Source organism: Benincasa hispida, chromosome 10 (assembly GCF_009727055.1).
Source record: "Benincasa hispida cultivar B227 chromosome 10, ASM972705v1, whole genome shotgun sequence".
NCBI classification, from domain to species: domain Eukaryota; kingdom Viridiplantae; phylum Streptophyta; class Magnoliopsida; order Cucurbitales; family Cucurbitaceae; genus Benincasa; species Benincasa hispida.
In genome coordinates this window covers 19610862-19618886 of record NC_052358.1, presented here as the reverse complement: position 1 = coordinate 19618886, position 8025 = coordinate 19610862, and the positions used below count along the sequence as shown (strand labels likewise).

The 8025-nt window shown below is 34.4% G+C and overlaps 1 long non-coding RNA gene across 4 annotated transcripts; it reads left to right on the top strand.

The window, feature by feature from the left end:
* Positions 1-513: 513 nt before the first annotated feature.
* LOC120088015 lies at positions 514-7084 on the top strand. 4 transcript variants are annotated; one of them, XR_005484792.1, is made up of 5 exons: positions 514-879; positions 3706-4984; positions 5068-5208; positions 5288-5756; positions 5953-7084. It is a non-coding gene; the product is annotated as an uncharacterized LOC120088015 (long non-coding RNA). The 4 variants fall into 4 exon arrangements; XR_005484791.1 differs by having other exon boundaries at positions 3689-4984; XR_005484793.1 differs by lacking the exon at positions 514-879 and having other exon boundaries at positions 3252-3757; positions 4288-4984; positions 5953-7082.
* Positions 7085-8025: the final 941 nt, after the last annotated feature.

The window sequence follows — 8025 nt, the reverse complement described above, 5'->3', positions numbered from 1 at the left end:
TTTTTTTTTGTTATCCCGGTAACTCCTTTGTAATACTTCCCACCTTGTTTGTGTCTTCGACGCTGCTCGCATTTTGCATTCCGCCTTGTAACCCCACCTTTTTTTTTTCATTTTCCATATTTTGTGCAGCAACTGGGCTTCAATAATTTCACTTGGATTTAGCCCATAAACTAACTCAATATGCTTCTGCTCCAAACCCTTAGAAATTTGGCCCACAAACTAACTCAATAATTTCACTTGGATTTCCAACGGCCGGTTCATGGTTATCTTTTTCTACGGGCCCATCTCCACACCATTTGTAAATGTGTTTCAATTTGAAGATCTTCCCGAATGGGCTAGGCCCATAATCCATTTGCTGCTTCAAACCCCATTCCAGCTTCCTCGCCCATACATCATCTACCTTCAAAATCCCAATGCGCTTCAGGCAGTTCCAGCCCATATTCAAGTCCCTTTTTCGCCACTCTAACAAATGGGCCTCAATTTGTTTTTCTAGCCATTTAATGCGACCCCAACCTTCCCACAAAATCTGGACCCCAACTTCTCCATATGAGCCAAGTTCCTTTAAGACAAATTGGGCCTTCTTGTGAAAATACAACCCATTAAATAACTCATAATTACCATAACAACTTTTTATAATTCCTGGTCCCACCACCTGGCATTTCACGTGGGTAGAGAATATTTTGCCTTCCTCTTCACGAAAATGGCAACTTTTTGAAGTTATCATCTCCCTCCATTGTCATTCATTGTCCCCTACCATTAACAAGGCATGCAAAATCTTCATCTTCCTCTGGTCGTTGATGACTGAATCTGTCTCTTTCCACCGCCGCGACTTATTTCTGCCTTCGCCTCCATCCCAATTTTCCCACAACAAGGCTGCTGGTATAATTTCTTTTTTCCCTAGTTTCTTTTTCTTCCTCTCGATATTTCCTCTACCGCTGGTCACGTCGCGACGGCCAAGTAATCGTCAGTGTCTTCCTCCACACCTCCACCCACCGTCCTCTGTAGTTTCTTTCAACAAACTTCTTCATTGTCCCAGGCCATATGATTCTTTGTCGCTGGCTATGATTTTCATTGAGCGCTATTATTTTTTTTCCTTTTTCCCTTCAACTTTTTATTCTTCTTATGAAATTTCCATTGTCCGCGTCGTTTTTGCCGTTGTCGCCTCCTTTTTCTTACCTTTGGCCAACCTTCTTGTTCCTCGACTCCTCTGTCTATGCGTTTTCTTTTGTGGGTTAAGGACTTAAAACTCACCAGCACACGAAACTTAGATCGATGTTTCGAATTCCACCAAGTTCTTGTCTCTGACCATCTCTCCTTTTAATGTTGGTTATGGACATCAATGATCAGGCACCGCTTCTCTCCATATTCTTCATAATATTCTCCTCTGATTCCTCCACGTTCGATTCACCTTTTTTTTTCTCCTTTTGCTTCTATTTTCATCATTTGTATCTCTTCAGGCGTGATGTGCACAAATCTTACCCTCATGTTGTTTAACTTTCCAACCACCTTATCATTCTCTTCGACACCAAGGGCCTCCAATAAGTACTCTGTTCTCTCTCCGTCCTACCTTCCAGCTAGTGTGTTTCCTTTTTCCCTTCCTCGTCCGGCTTCTTCAATCTCATGGAATTTCCATGTCTATGACATTTCACCCAAATCGAGGTTGAGCTCTTGATCTCACCTCCGGGCGTTCTGCTCGAGTACTAAACCCTATTGACTACCCCTAACAACTGCTCGATTTTCTTGGCCATTTCTTGCATCAAAACTTTCAGCTCAAAAATCTCCCTTCCAGTAGCATCCACCATTTCTTCCAATTTTTTTTAATCATTTTTTTTCTTCTCCTCGAGTTTCTTGCATCTTCTCCCGGATTTCTCTTTTACACTTGTAATCAGCTATCCTCTTATGCATTTGCTCTCATGTCCATGGAGTTTCTCTTCTCTCGGATGCCTCACGTTTATGATCAGTAGTCCATTTACGCAACCACTCCCATGTCGATGATTCTCCTTCCCCCATTGTCAAACAAAATAAAATAGTATCCAAGAAAGAACAGGTCTAATACCAATTTGTTAGGATCCCTCTCCTAACAATAACAATACTCAAGAATACAGAATAAACCCAAGGACAATTCAATTATAGAAATATAGAAAAATGTATTGAAATATGCTATAACTCATAAGCAAAGTAACAAGATAAACGTCTTTCGAGAGGGCTAGACTCTCCCAAATTCCCAATTAGGAAATCTTCACATAAAATTCTCTATACCCTTATTCCCACCCCACTTCCTCTATTTATAACCAAAAGACCTAACCAACCTATTAACTATTTACTAATTTGTCATTCTATTAACCATACTAATATTCTACTTATAACTCTATTATATCTCTAATTAGGTATCTTACAACATCATTTATGTACAAACTTGACCTTTAATTAGCTTATCAATCTATATATGGGATAAATTTCATTAAATTTGGATTTTTTTTTTTTTTTTTTTACATTGGACATTAAATAATTACAAGTTGTAAAAAACGCATAATTAATTAATATTTATTACATTATAGGAACAAAACTGTTTAAACTAAAGTTTAGGAACTAATACATCTATGAAAGTTCGGAAACCAAAAGTGATTTTTAACGTAGTTTAAATTATATAAAATACTCTTGATATTAAAAGTTTGCTTTATTGTAAACTATGGACTTTAGAGAGGTGTATTAACACTCTTGTCCTTTAGAAAAAAAAAAAAAAGGAAAAAGAAAAGTTTGAAATTGATATGGAGTTGACATATGAAATAACATGTTTGTTTTGTTTGGTAATATAATATTTTCTAGCATTAGAAAAATTATGGAGTATCTAAGGATACCTTTATGGAGGGCATCTCAAAAGTTTTGAATATTCTTCTAAAACATAGATTTTCCAAATTTTCATGTCAATGGTATCTCCTTTTAAGATTCTACTCTTCATCTTGTTCTTTTATATATTATTTAATTATATTTTATAATTGAAATAAATATTTCAATTCTAAATTTTACTTTTTAGAAAAATATTTAAATTAATATTTATTTCATATAAATGTTTAAATTACTATATATTGTTTTGTTGAAAAAACACATATAAAAAATAATAAGAACTATATTAGTTCACGAAGAAATTTAAATTAATAAAAACAAATATGTTATACATGTTCAAATTATACTAAATTAATGAATATCTATAAGAATGTCCTTATAACATTATGTAAATTTAAGACATTTTAGATAGATAAACATACACAATTATTTAAATATTCTTAGATGTCAACAAAAAAATATTTCTATAAAACAAATATGATTATTCAAATATGTCAACATCTATAATTCGAGAATTTATAATTCCAAACATCTAAAAGATTTGATTATCTGCACTCTAAAACAAGCTTGTACATGTTGTAAAAATTTTGAAAAATGGCAGCAAGTCCTCTTCTTGGAAAATTTCACAAAATGACCCAAAAATCAAAAACTTTTCTACCACTGACCTTTTGCCCATACGAAATTACAAAATTACCCCAATTTTAAAAATCCTTCAGATTGTTTGCGTGCCTCTACGAATACTTTACAACGATAGGTTCCTTCATTTCTTTCATTTCTTTCTCAAACAATTTCTCTTCGAATAATTTTCTCTCAAACTTGCTATCGTTTTCTCTCCGAACTTCAGCCAAGAACTCCTCGCAGGTTTCTCGTTGGTCGTCTCTACACACTTGCCACCGTTCTCGTGATCTGAAAGGTATGAGACTATTTTTCTTGAAGAATGCATGTTGATATTCAAGGTTTGACTATCTTTTAGGGTTTAATCGCGTATTTGTTTGTAATTGATCGTTGGGAGAATACTAAGCTCGGATAGATAATACTAGCAAGCGTTTAGATATACTAAACGATCGCATAGAGAATACTAAGCGACCGTTTAGATATTTATTGTGTGATCGTTTAGGTTTATATCGTGCGATCATTTAGTTAACTGTTACGCGATTGTTTAGATATTTATTGTGCGATCGTTTAGGTTTATATGTATGATCGTTTAGATATATGTTATGTGATCGTTTAGCTAACTATTATGCAGTCGTTTAGATATGTGTTATTTGATTATTTAGTTTTCATTATGCGACTTTTTAGTTTTTGTTATGCGGTCATTTAGATTTTGTATAAGATCGTTTAGATTTTCTAGATGATCATTTAGATTTTCTTGTAATGTACACAATTGTCAGATTGGTAAGATGGCGATTGTTTACTAATTCTTGCAATGTACATGATTGTTAGATTAGTAAGATGGTCGTCCCTGCTGAGAAGTATTTCCCTACTACAGTCACTTGTCAAGTCCACAAAATTGCCCCTATGATTAAGAATAAGTTAACACAAGAACATATGAGATTGTATACGAAAAAGGCTTTTGGTCCACTGTTGGATATAGATATTGTTTTTAATTGACAACTTTTGCACCACTTTCTGTTAAGGGAGGTAACAGATACAAACCCAAACGTTATATCATTCAACATTCTAGGGAAAAAGATAACATTCTCCCAATAGGATTTTAACTTGATAACTGGGTTGTCGCTGATCGGGGAAACAATAGAAAGAGAAACAAACGGTGAAAGGCTGCGAGAACTCATTCTTTGACCGAAGGACCCAAATGAAAATTATAGTTCTTGCAAGGAAGTGGAGACATTCGAGAATTTCAATTTTACTAATAACAAATATGTTGTCAAGGTTGCATTGGCACTGTTTATTGAAACGGTGATGATTGAAAAAAAAAACTCAATTTGATGTGAATATATTTGGGATCGTCGATGACCATGACACGTCGTACATTACGACGGATCTTTTCTCTTTCATTGACGTACATTGAATAACATGAAGACTATCATGCGGGGAAGAAGGAGGCATATAATTTAAAGAAAGCAAAAGGTGATCACCACGTCTTACATTACTATATAAAGGGATTTTACTTGCTTTCCAGGTATGTACTTTTGTTTTCTAATTCACTTTAATATACATTGAACCTATGTGTTATGTACGTGTAACAAAATTTCCATATCGTAGGTTTACGAAATTTTATCTACATCAAGTAAGTTCATAGCCACCAAAGTCAGCAAGGTTGAAACTCCTAGAATTCTTAAATGGACTTGTTCTCGTGCTTCATCTTATAAATTATTGAGCAATAAAGTTTTCCACCCAAAAAAAGTCAGTAACCGATTACTTATGACTTGCTCATTTGTTTATAGTTTCATGCATTATGACTTGCTCATTTTTTTATTTACAGATATTGTTGTGTTGAGACTTGTACCTAGTAAAGGAGATAAGGTACAAGGAGGACCGACTAGAAGGACTTAATGTGGTTCCTGTTGTTGGAGCAAGAAGGAATGAAGGGATTGAACACTCCATCGATACTCACGAGTCCTTTCAGGGACAGGAATAACATGAACCCCATGTAAAAAGCTCAGTAAATGTGCAGGGCATAGAGCTAGAACCACATATGTCGATTCAGGCTAACCCAATAGAGCAAGACCATGTAGGCAATAAAAGTCCTCAAGACATCGTCATTCCAAATCATACAAGATTCTTAGGGAGGAAATTAAAGAAGTTCACATAGATTTGGCGAACTTGACTATCATGACTCGTCAGATGGTAGATACATCTACTATCCAACATCATTTGATGAGCAAACAATTGAATGAAATAAAGATTATGGTTTGAACGAAATAAAGATGATAGTCCATTATCTGAATGAGGTATGCATTTCTAGATGATAAGTTAAATATTTTTTTAACATTCGTTTAGATCATATTAAACGATCATTTTGATAGCCTTAAACGATCGTTTAGATTTTTAGACGATTGTTTAGATTTTCTAAATGATCATTTACATATTCTTATATGATCGATTACCTCCCTTGACAAAATATTTCGTTTGATTTGTTCGAGATAGTAATAATACAAGGACTCATCATGATGAGAGGTACAATAACGAGTGACCTCGTGATGATGATAATGGTGATGATGACAAGAATGAGGGACCTCATAATAACGATGATCCCTCTCAGATCGATGCAGGAGATCTCCCTTGTACCCACCAAGAAACCCACAGTGTAGAAAATCCCCCTTGGACCGATGCAGAAGAACATGTCAGTGAACAACTAGTCAATGAACAGCCAGTTGGGACGATCAGTGAAGTCAATGAACTCCCCACTCAAGCGTTCAGTCTTATGGGCCATTTCATTGTGGATTCAGCCAAGGTTGTGGGGACATCAACTCAAAAGGATGCTACTAAAGTTAAAGTACAACTATTGCGTGAATTAGTCTTCTTAATATCGTACTGTCGCTAATTTATAATTTACATATAGAAAAAAAATTATCGAGAGCGTCGAAAAAGGAAAAAACTAGCCAAGTTCACACCAGAATTGGTGAAAATGGGGAAGAAAGGAGATTCTCAACCCTAATTTTCTCTACTATAATCTTCTCAGCCCCAATTGGCCACGGTCAATCCCAACCTTGGTCCCTATACCTGACTTCCCCATAAGAACCGTTAGTTCATATGACCCATGCTTCCCAGTCCCAAATGTTATGTGGAATGCATACAAAATATGAAAATGTCATCCTAAAACCAAAAACGAGGAGTGGACGGTCGTACATACCTTCAGGATCAAGGATTTCTTCAAACGCTTGAGCAGAACACATGGATGCTTAGAGACATGAGTATTTTTGTTTATTCATTAACCAAAATCGATCGTTTAGAAGTTTCTTAAGCTATCGCACAAACAACTTATATTTTTCTTTGTTGGACCAGACTATAGATCTTCTTTTGGTGCACATGCATCAGAAGTTGCACTCGAAACCTGACCTATGCACGTATTGATTTACGGTGATTGACTAAGTTATAAACGATCGTGTAGTAATTCATAAACGATCGTATACTGAGTTATAAACGATCATGTAGTAATTTATAAACGATCACGTAATACTGTATAAACGATTGTTCAGAAATTCATATACGATTACATATACAATACATTAAGTATACGATCGTTTATAAATTACTACACAATCATTTATAACTTAGTATACAATTGTCTAGTAATTTATGACCGACTGTTTATATTATAATGAACGATTGTGTATATATTACTATACAATCATTCATTTAATATTAAACGACACTTATTATGAAAGCGATCTGGGACAAGAAATATTGTAGAATATTACTTACATTCTCTCCATTTTGTAATCTGATGATGAAAACGATCAACGAAGATGTTGGACTGAAACTCTAAGAGAACAATGGGAGAGTTTTGTGGGAAGTTCAACAAAAAGTGAATACTGAGAGTGACCTTCCATTAAGTTCCTACCAATATTATTCAACGCTATTGGTAGAATATTAGTTGGGAATAAATGCTTTGGTGAAATGTTGGTATTGTATTGAATACACATTGAATGGTTGAAGGAAGAAGATTGAAGGCTTTGGTCTAAAGGCTTTTTAAAACTGAAGGTAATTTTGGAATTTCACATGAGCAAAAAGTCAATGGTAGAAAAGTTTTTAAGAAAAGGTCATTGATAGAAATTTTGATATTTGGGTCATTTTGTGAAAATTTTCCCTATTCTTTAACATAATTGTAATCTTTGTATTTGTCTTAATAGATTAAACGTTCAAATCCTCTACCAACTCAAAATATTGTGTTTAACTAAAAAAAAAAAAGTTAAGAATTTAACGTAAATTAAATAGCAATAATGCAAACTATAATTTAAATAGCAATTAATAATTTAAGCCACTGTAATTTAACGTCTACACGTACAAATAAGCCTTGTAAATTATAGGGAAAATTACTTTCCCCCCTTGAGTTTAGGGTTTAGTTTCCATTTGATCCTTGAATTTTAAAACTGGAATCCTTATAGAGATGCAATTAAAGGCATCGAAATCGATCCAACCAACCGACTAAATTAATATTGATCGGTCAGGGATAGGTCATGGTCAATCAGTAGTCGGTTCTCCCATAAAAAATCAACA